We start from the raw sequence: 10,804 nt of genomic DNA on the forward strand, positions 1-10,804 counted from the left end.
GGGGGGGGGAGTTAATCTCAGAAGGGAGAGAACACTCACATTGTGAGACAGGATGGAGTTTAGCAGATAGCTAGAGATAGGAGCTAAGCCTGGAAGAAAGCAAAAGATTTGATCACATAATAATATTTAACTAAATTATAGAATTTCAAGGATGGAAGGGACCTCAAATCAGGCAGCCCTACTTTTACAGTCATTCATATTGAAAAATCAAGATCTAACAGGTTTTTGCCTATCTGCTTCAAAGGCAGTTGCTGACTTCCTCTTCCCATACCTAAATGTTAAGAGAAACTCCTTTTGAGGATCTTCAATGAGAAGCAACCCACTACCTTTTCTAATATATAACCTATATCTACTAATTCTGGAGCCCAAGTGGACCTTAAGGATGAATATGAGTTGGAATATTAAGCAAGTATGTACCCTTAACTTTAACTGAGCCATAACACTTTCTTAATTCCTCAAAGACATTTAAAATTCTTCCCTTCTGTCCCTGCAATACAATGCCATTCCAAAAGTTGTTAAGACCCATGAGAGGCAGTGATGTAGGTCAAACCCAACATGCAGTAAGAACTGAGCCAATGACCTGAGCCAATGAAGGAGAAAGGATATTAAACAGCTTGGTTGTTTCTGCCTCCCTGATTGGCCAGAGGGTGGAACAAGACTCCCTTTTTGGAGGGCCAGAAGTTTCAGCAACCTCTTCTACTAGTTGCACTGCTTGGTTTCAATTATATCAACATCATGCCCTGCTAAGGTACCCTCCACAGTAGCATTCCACATATCCCCTCCTTTTTAGCTCCCTTTTGTATACTGTCTCCTTCCATTAGATTAGGAGGGGGGGAGGGGAGCACAGGTGGGGAGACACAGGACATGTATATTTTAGTTAATTCCCCAACCCCAGACTCAAAGACTTAGCATAGTGTCTGGCATATAGTAGGCATTTAACAATGGATAGCATTATATGGCATTTCAAGGTTTGTAAAGCATTTTACTAAGACATATCATTGTATCCTCACAACAACCCTGAGAGGTTACTGATGTTACCATCCTCATTTTGCAGATAAAGAAACTTAGGTAGATTAGAGGACTTGCCTAGATTGACACAGCTAATAACTTTCTTAAGTCAAATTTAAACTCAGGTTTTCATGACTCCAAGTCCCACACACTATCTACTATAATACCTGGCTACCTGAAACATATTTATATTATATATATCCACTACTATATCCACAATATCATGTACATTATTAAACATAGACAAAAGGAGCTAAAATGGATGAAATAAAGTTTTGTATTTTTACTTTGTATTATTTATTCTGTTACTTAAATAAAATAGTATTAAAGTATTAATGCTTAGAATATAAATATTTAATAATAATTTCCTTAAATTCTTAAGTTAAATAATTTTACTAAAAAACTCTTTTGCTTAACAAAATATTATTAATAAGGCACTAATATTTTTAGTGAGAGTAATATGTATAAATGTTTCTTATGAAAATCTTGGTATAATACTTTTGAATACAGCAATTCAAATATCTTAAGTTTGGTTTATCTTGATATTTGGTTTTAATTATATTATTTAATAAATGAGATAGTAAATTAAAAAAATCAAATAATAAATCAAATAACTATTCCCAGAACTTATTCATCAAGATGTTTATTTTTTTCAAACCAGTCCACTAATTTTACAAAAGAATTTTTCTAAATAAGTTAGTAAAATGTCTGTCTTCTCTGACATCAGGGAGAGAAACAACATGGTTCCTGAAGAAAAAGTCATAAGTTCCAAGAGTGGCTGTTAAACATAGGTAGAAAAGTACAGCAGAAAGACAGGTGATAAGATGCCTAGGTAGGTACTGAAAACAGTCTAATGAGATTTTGTTTTGGTGTCTTTTTTGTTTGTTTTTTATATTTTAGGGAGATTAGGAGGAGGCAGTATTCTTTTTTTTTTTAATTGCAAAACCTTACCTTCTGTCTTGATATTAGTTCTAAGATAGAAGAGCAGCAAGGGTTAATTCATTGAGTTTAAGTGACTTGCCCAGGGTCACACAGCTAGGAAGTACCTGAGGTCAGATTTGAATTAGTCCTTTTTACTCCAGGCTTGGCTCTCTATGCTACCTAGCTGCCTAGGAGGTAGTATTCTTGGGAACTAAGTTGTAGATCTGGGATAGTTACATGCCTGGCTCTTTGAGCCACAGGTCCACTGACTTAGTAAGTAGCTACCACTGCCTTTTATTGCTTTGTTCCCTCACTCTTCTAATGTAAGAAGAAAGAGGAAGGGCAGCAAGGAGCTGATGCTGATGCAGTTATAGTGGGGGGCATGTGAAAAGAGGGCTGAGACCTTTATGAACCAGGTGAGAAAAGACTTCCTAGGGAGGAGCTGACTAGCACAAGCCAAACTATGTATAGGCCAAAGGAAAAGAACATAACAGAATTCACCAGATACCCCTAGAATAATGCATGGCATTCACTAATTCATAGCTCTAAATGCCTCAGTACCACAGCAACAAGAAGGTCTGGATGGATTATCCATGGCAATGGCCATTCTCTATTAAATGGATTTTTAAAAAAAAATTCGCCCTATATGACAACTGGTGGTGCAATGGATACTGCCCAATGAAGCCAAGAATACCCAAGTTCAAATTCAAAAGTAGCCTCAGATAAGCAAAATAGTGTGACCCTAGGCAGGTAACTAAACCTCTATAGCCTCAAGCTTTCTCATTGGCAAAATGAGGTTAATACTATCAGCTACATTTAGTATTCTTGCAAAGAAAATGGGACTGTACTTACGAACAGTGGCTGGTACATGGTACGCACCATCTAAATGTCTGTTTCCCTTCTTCCTACAGGAGAAAATCTTATGGAGAGAGAGAGAGAGAGAGAGCGAGAGAGAGCGAGAGAGAGCGAGAGAGAGAGAGAGAGAGAGAGAGAGAGAGAGAGAGAGAGTGTGTGTGTGTGTGTGTGTGTGTGTGTGTGTGTACTCAACTAATAAATTCGGGGAGGGAGAGGAGGGAAAGAACATGAATCATGTAACCATGCAAAAATATTCTAAATTAAATAAATACATTGTTTCAAAAAAATTTCTGAAAGCATTTTTCTCTCACAAAATCAGCCTGGAGAAAGCTGAAGTTTTAGTCTCCTTAGTGATAGAGCAGTGGTTCAAGGCTTCCTACTGGGGAATGAACTGGTTCAGAAGAGGGCTCTAAGAGTAAGGATGGTACTGATTTGATCAATGAGGAGTGCCCATTACAGAACATCAAAAATTACAAAGAGCAAAGAAAATCCATTTATCCAAGCATTTAATAAGGAGAAATAAGGAGAAATCATGGAATTTCTACATATTAGAGTACTGTAGACCAGAAAAAACAAGAGAATGAGCTACTAGGGAGAGAATGAGACCAGGAGAGTCCCAAGGGAAGCAAGTAAAATCAGAAACATGTTGAATTGCCAGCTTCCCTACATGTCTTCTACTTCCCAATGTCTTTTTTCCCCCTCCCTATAGATTCCCCTGGAGAAAGGCTAGAATCATATGTCTCTTCTGAAGAAGGAATGAAGAACAATGTACATCTTTTTCCAAAGCTATCAAGCCAATTCCACTCCTCATGCTTCATTATTTTCTCCACCAAGTAAAAGAATAATATACAAAATGTTTCAAGATTGAAATTGTGGTGATTTTTATTTAAAGTACTAATTTTCAATAGAAACTCTGAACTCCCCTATCAATGAAAGAGGAGGTTATCCAGAATCAAAAAGCTATTCTGGAATTTTAAAATAACCGAATACTAACACGTTTATTCTCTTTCTCTTAGTCCCATTACGCTTTAAATACTTTTGACCTTGAATAATATAAAAAACAAAAATAAAACCTCACACTTAACTCCTTCATTGCGTTTCCCTTTTCCAACCATTCCATCTCTAACTTACTAAAAAACAAACAACTTTTTGTAGGTTATGTATTTCATTTTGATTATTGCTTACTTCCTTAGTTTGACCTCCTATATTCTATGATCAATAATAATAATAATAATAATAAAAATATTTTCTCCTGGTTCTCAGACTTCTTGAATTTTCCTGTTATGTAATGGAAGTGACCACCAGTCATTTCTCTAGATATTCTCTCTGTATCATCCTCCATAGCACTGTTTTTCTTGGTTCTTTCTCTCTTTGGAATCAAAACATCTACAGAAAGATATTCACAGACATTTTCAAACTTTTATTTTCATGAGATTTACTAATGAAGTCCTAAACTTTTATACCCTGTTTACCTACTACATGATTTTCAATTGCCTCAAATACCTAAAAGCATTACCTAGAAAAGGAGATCACCCAATATTTGCATAGTGCTTTGAAGTTTTCAACTTTTTTTTTCTTTAATCTGATACCCACACAACCATGCCTAGTTTTATTGAGTTCAGACCAGAATTCACATCTATGAAGAACTCCTTCCACAAATGCAAATCATATATGATGCTTTGGTACAATAACTCAAAGTACTAAAGAATCATTTGGAGGGCAGCTAGAAAACATAATGAATAGAACACCATGCTTGGAGTCAGGAGGACCTGGGTTGAAATTTGGCTGCAGATAATTCCTAGCTGTGCAATCTTGGTCACTTAACTCCAAATGCTATTCTCCTGTCCTGTAAGAATTAATACTAAGAAAAAAGAGAAAGAAAGAAAACTAAGAGGGGCAACTGGATGGTTGAGTAGATAGGAACAAATCACTTAACCCCAATTGCCTAGCCCTTATCACTCTTCTGCCTTGCAACTGAAACTTAGTATTGATTCTAAGACAGAAAGTAAGGGTTTTGAAACAAAAACTAGAAAGAAGAGAGTACCAAGGCGACTACTGATTCTATATATATGGCAGAATTCTCAGCTAAGAGGGTGGCAGGAGGGACAGTCATGGGAGGATTGGTTTGGAAAAGCAGCTGTGGTGAGTGGGTGTAAAAAAAAAAAAAGATTGTCTCGATGCAGTAAGGATTCAGTAGAGGATTGTGTAACATAAATATCAAGTGGACCTGATCTGCAAGGACTAATTGTTGGAAGAGATTCAAGGCCAAGACCTTTTTCACATCCCAAAAAATGTTGCCCACCTCCATTACCCACTTTGTTCAAACTTGCCACCAAATAACTTATACGCATTTCTAAAAACCTAAGGTCACTCTCAAAGATCTGCTATCACTGAGGTTGAATCTTAGTTGCTTAGAAACAATTTTTAAAAAGGGATTCTGAAAAAAAGTATTTAAAGAATATAAAGTAAATACAAACTTTATGAACCACAAAACTTTCTAAATTGAAGAATGACATGATATTCATTTGGATTTATGACATGATTTCTGTTATGTTTTATAAACCCAATTTAAAACATCACATTTATTCCTATTAAATTTCATCTTATTAGATTCAGCTCATTGTTCTAGTCTGTCAAGATATTTTTGGATCTTGTGTTAATGATTTAACATCATAGCTACTCTGTACAGATCTGTGTCATCTAGAAATGACAAGAACACCTTTATTAATGATACTAATATAAATTTTATACAGCAAAGGGCAAAACATACAACTCTAGGGAGCTCTACCAGAGAACTGCCTACAAGTTACCATTAATTCATGGCTTAGTACTCTTAAGTCATTCAACCAGTTCGGAATCCATATAATTAATTATAATTAAGTCCCATGATGGCAAACTTATGGTACACAGAGACCTTTCCCTGGGCACGACTAGGCTCCAGGCTTGACCACCTGGGAGCTTGGCCCCGCCTCTCTCCACCATTGCAGTCCTAGGTATAGCCATGCCCCTCCACCCCACTCCACAGCCAAGCAGTGGCAGTACTCACACCCCTCAAGCCCCCTGGGAGCCAAGCAGCAGCAGAGGAGGTGGAAAGCAGGGTGGTCATGCCAAGAAGGGTGACCATACACCTCAGGTCCTGGGAGCAGAATGGTGCAGTTGCTCCCAGGCTGGTAGCCTGACCCAACCTCCCAAACCCAAGGAAAGGGTATGGGGCACTGGAGCCTCCCCATGGAGCTTGGTCCTGCACCCTAAAGCAGGAGTGGTTGGGGAACTGCACAGTCAGGGAAAGTCAAGCATTGGGGCAGGCACTGGCACACAGTCATGGGGGGGGGAGGGGGTGTCAGGGGTCAGCATGGCACAGGGCCCCTAAAATCCAAAAAGATTCTCCATTACTAACTAAGTCTATATCTCTTTAACTTTCCAAAGGTTGGAGCAAGATAGTATATTGCTAAAATCCGGGCAAGTGCATTTATACCATCCTCCACATCTAGGAATCTCATCTAAAAAAAGAAATGAAGTAAATCTAGATACTAATCTTTAGTTATCGTGTCTTCCTTTTTAAATGTTCATAAAATCACCTCCTAAAATAATATGCTCTGGAATTTTATCAGGAATTAAAATGAAGATTTATAGGAGAACTGCTGTTCTGCAGTCCGCAGGCTCCACTGTCTTCCCCTGGTGGGGGTGGGGACACAACCCCATTCTCCAGTCCTGTGGAACCTCTCCTCATTAATTTTTCAAATATTACTAACAATAGCTCAGCAGTTACCCCTACCCATAATTCAGTACCTTGCAATGTAATTGGTACAGGCCTGATGACTTGAGCTCATAAAGAATAGGTAAGTGCTCCTTATTTCTCTTATGTCCTTTTCCCTTCTAAAGCTCAGTCTCCAAGGCAGATAAAAGTGAAGCACAATAAGATATACAGTTTTTCTTTCCCTCACATATCAGTTTTGTTTATTTCATCACTCTTCCCAATATAATTCTTAAAAATCCATGTTGCTCTTATCACCAACTGAAGTTGATTTAATGATCTTGCAACTGTATTCATTCTTTGTCTTTTTTTTTTTCCTCAGAGGGAAAGGTTTCCAGCTTGATAGGTGAACATTATGGGGAAGATTTATAGAACATGAACAAGAATTAAGCAAGATGAAAGTATAGATGGATTATAATCTGTACATCCAAGGGAATATCCTTTATTACTGAAATAGCCAAAGCATTTTTTTTACTGTCAATCATTACCTGAAGTACCATAATCTAAGAAAGAAAAAATATGGCAATCTATGTGTATCATGTTTGGGAAGCAAAATATTTTGAAAGTTTACCAAGTTTTTTCAAAGTATCTAATAACAATAAATTACATTTATAAGCTATTCTAAGGTTTATTAAGTTATTCACAACAGTCATGCCAATAGGTAGGAAAGGTATTATTTTCTCCATTTTATACCTAATAACATAAGATCAACTCACTAAACCTCTTTCCAGAAAACCAAGTACAATTGGAGGTACATATTTGTATATTCATACATATATATACACTATACACACTCATTTGAAAAAATTAAATCCTGGGAACTTCATCTCTAATACAGAAATGGTTGATCATGCTAGAATTTAATGAGGCTTTTTTAAATAATGCTGCTTCTGTTCTCTTACTCTAATATTCTGAAAAATATTAAAAATATTAAAAACCCGCCAAAGTTACTATTAAACAAAATTCCTAGGAACTTTCGAGATCCAGGCCTTTGAACTGTAGTTCTGGAAGTCCCTACTCTGTGTTTTTATGTCTTTCAATTCCTTAAGCCTTTGAAATCATACAAGGTGAAATCAAGAAACACTTCTACCATAACAAAATGTCTGCTTTGCCATAACATTTTCAAACATTTCAAAAGCACAAGTCAAAAGAAAGAAAACAAGATTTAAGAATTGTGATCATATTGCAATGATCACTTAAAATTCCAGTCAGTCGATCAACAAGTATTTATCATTAAAGTATTCTCTGTGTGCAGGCACTGTACTAAGGTGCAGGGGGATACAAAGAGAGGCTAAAAAAGTCAGTCCTAATGCTCTCAATCAAGGTGCTAAATATGGGGGGGGGGGGAGGGGCGCCTTAGTACAGTGGGGAAGAAACACAAATAAGTATACAAAAACACCACAGAACCAGGATAAAATGGAAATAATCTCAGAAGGAATCATAGATGAAAGTTTTGAAAGTAACATGCTAAAATTTGTTATAAATTACTTTAAAATAAAAGCAAGCTATACATAATGGACAATCACAGTTTCAAGTCGAACCCACTTTCAGCTTGATTGTATATGGAAGTACCCATTTTACTTTATATTTCTAAGTTCAGAATAAAATAAGTGAGAAAAAAAATATTTTTAAATCAACTGAACTGATAAAGTGAATATTTTATAAAACACTAGTACTTCACTCCTAGTTCACACTAGAATACATTAATAACATAATTTTTCTTTCCCAAATGATAATTATATAGATGATGTATCCTTATGAAAATCTTGCTTATTTTGCCAGCTTGCTTTCCATCTCTACCAGCAATCTCCAGGCTAGAGAAGGATGAGGACTGGATATTGGCTTTCAAGAAATTCACAAAAGCTCTTGAAGCAAGATAATTATTATTATTATTATTTTATTTTTATTATTATTGTATTATTTATTATTGTTGTTATATCCAGAATGGAGTAACAATCCCCATTTTCTTGCGGGTTTCTTATATTTATTATCCAAACTCCTTGATTCTGACTCTCTATGCTCTGACCATATATGCCTTAGAAAAGAACTGAATAGAGAACCAAGACTGGAGATAAGAGGTCCTGGATTCAAATATGATCTCTGATATTTCCTAGTTATATGACCCTGGGCAAATCACTTAATCCTCCATTGCCTAGCCCTCATTCCTCTTCTGCTTTGGAACCAATACACAGTAATGATTCCAAGACAGAAGGTAAGGGTTAAAAAAAAATTAGACTGACATGGATAAACTTTGTATTTACTGAGATTAGCTATATTGGACCCATGCTAAGGAACCTCCAAATTTGTGTACTCTTCACTCCATAGATCTTAACCCTATATAGCAGAATCAGGAGGAAGACATACAAATTACAAAATAAAGGGAGAAACATGGATAGCTCTACAATTAATAAACTATTCCAACATCCTGCCTCACCTGACCTTCATCAGTAAGGGAACTCAAAACCTAAGGCTGCTTTCTGTCTGGCCAACCAAAATCCCTTTCACCAGTACTTCACCCAGAATGAATCTGATTATTCTACTTTCCTCTCTTTCTGTTATAAAAATAAACATTCTGATCTCCTGCATGCTACTTACTTAGCTAGGTGTCAAAAGAATATGAGTAATCTAATTTAAGTAGTATTTTGATTAATCTGAATAAATGTCTAGTTGATAGAATTTCAAAGCATTTTTTAGACTAAAATGGTCTTCCTTTAGGTCACACAACTTAATCTACTACTTTACCTATGTAAAATGCATACCTTGAGAATAGGATGGAAAATGAGCAGAACAAAAAACTGCTCTGAAATTCCTCTTAAAATTCCCTGAATAAGCAAATACAATGGTTGAGCAGGGAACCTGGAATCTGTGGAAAGGGAATTACACTCCCTTTGTTTTTCTTTAATGTAATCAGTCAGAAACTTGAAGATCCTTTAGCACAGATTTCAAATACAGACATACTCTCAGAGAAAGGAAGTTGAAACCAAGGAGACAGGAAATTGATCCCACAAGCACTGCCCCCACTGGGCAGTGCCAAACAAATTAAGGAGCTATGATTGGTTCCTGAGATGTGACATGGTAGAACTAGTGGGTGAAGAAAAATGTTTATAAGGGGAACAAATTAGCGAGCTCTGGAATTTGGACTCTGGTGGTGGAGGCTCTTACAAAAAGGATTCCCATTCAGATTCTGGTGGCTCTGGCTGAAGGGACTTCTCTGACTCTGGTGATTCAGACTGAAGATTCACTTCTTGCACTGATGACACTCTTGCTGAAGAGATATTCTTGCTCTGAAGGCTGAGACTCTCCAGCTCTTCTGGCTGGAAACTGGACCCCTGGGGTGGGGTGAGCTGGATTTCATTGCATCAGCTAGGCAACCCTCTACCTCATTCCTACATTTCCCTCTCTTTATTATCTCTACTTTGCTGTAATAAAGCTACTAACAGACTCATAATTATTACAATTGGGTGACCTTTTAATTATTACAATTTGGCAAACCCTTTTTAACCATTACGAATGGAAACAGATATATAATTTATAGTTCCCAGTCCCTTCCTTGAGAGAAAGCATTGTTAGGATGATCTGCCATTTCACCTCTGTGCAACCCAAATCCTTGTTTTAAATATTTCTACATCCTTCAGTGGAGAAGACAGACCTATCATAAAAGGAGGTGCTGTGGCACATTAATGAGAGCAGACTCTCCACTACTCTGCATCTTCCCTGTTCTAGATATCAAAAAATAAGAGGTAAAGGGAGAAATTGGAGAGGCCCCCTGAGAAACTTACTCTTCTATTTACATCTCTGTTCCCCTTAATGAGGCAAGAAGAGCTTTTTGTTTGACTGTATAACAGTCATTATAGTTCTAGAGAGGCTTACTATACAACTGAGCATGGATTAAATGTTTTATGTTCTATTTGATTACAACACTGAAGTTGATCATCCTTTGAAAAATATGTTTTTGTCATGGTCCTCCATTAATGATTCAGAGACATTAGTTCTGACCCTTTTTTACCTAATATTCTTGCCCTAGTTTCATGTTACTGCTTCTACTTTGTTTTTGTGATGAGGCACCACTCTGCCCCCAATCCAGTTTATCAACCTCCTACTTTCTGCCCACTACTAGCAACATGTTTCTGAATTACTGTTGTTGTGTCTTCTGGACCCTGGGATATTTTGTCTACATATGACTCTAATTATTTTGTGCATAGGCATTAATGTACATTAATAATGTAAGTATTACCAAAAGTATCCTAAATTTCTGGAAATCATCAG

The sequence above is a fragment of the Gracilinanus agilis genome, chromosome 1 (assembly GCF_016433145.1).
Source record: "Gracilinanus agilis isolate LMUSP501 chromosome 1, AgileGrace, whole genome shotgun sequence".
NCBI classification, from domain to species: domain Eukaryota; kingdom Metazoa; phylum Chordata; class Mammalia; order Didelphimorphia; family Didelphidae; genus Gracilinanus; species Gracilinanus agilis.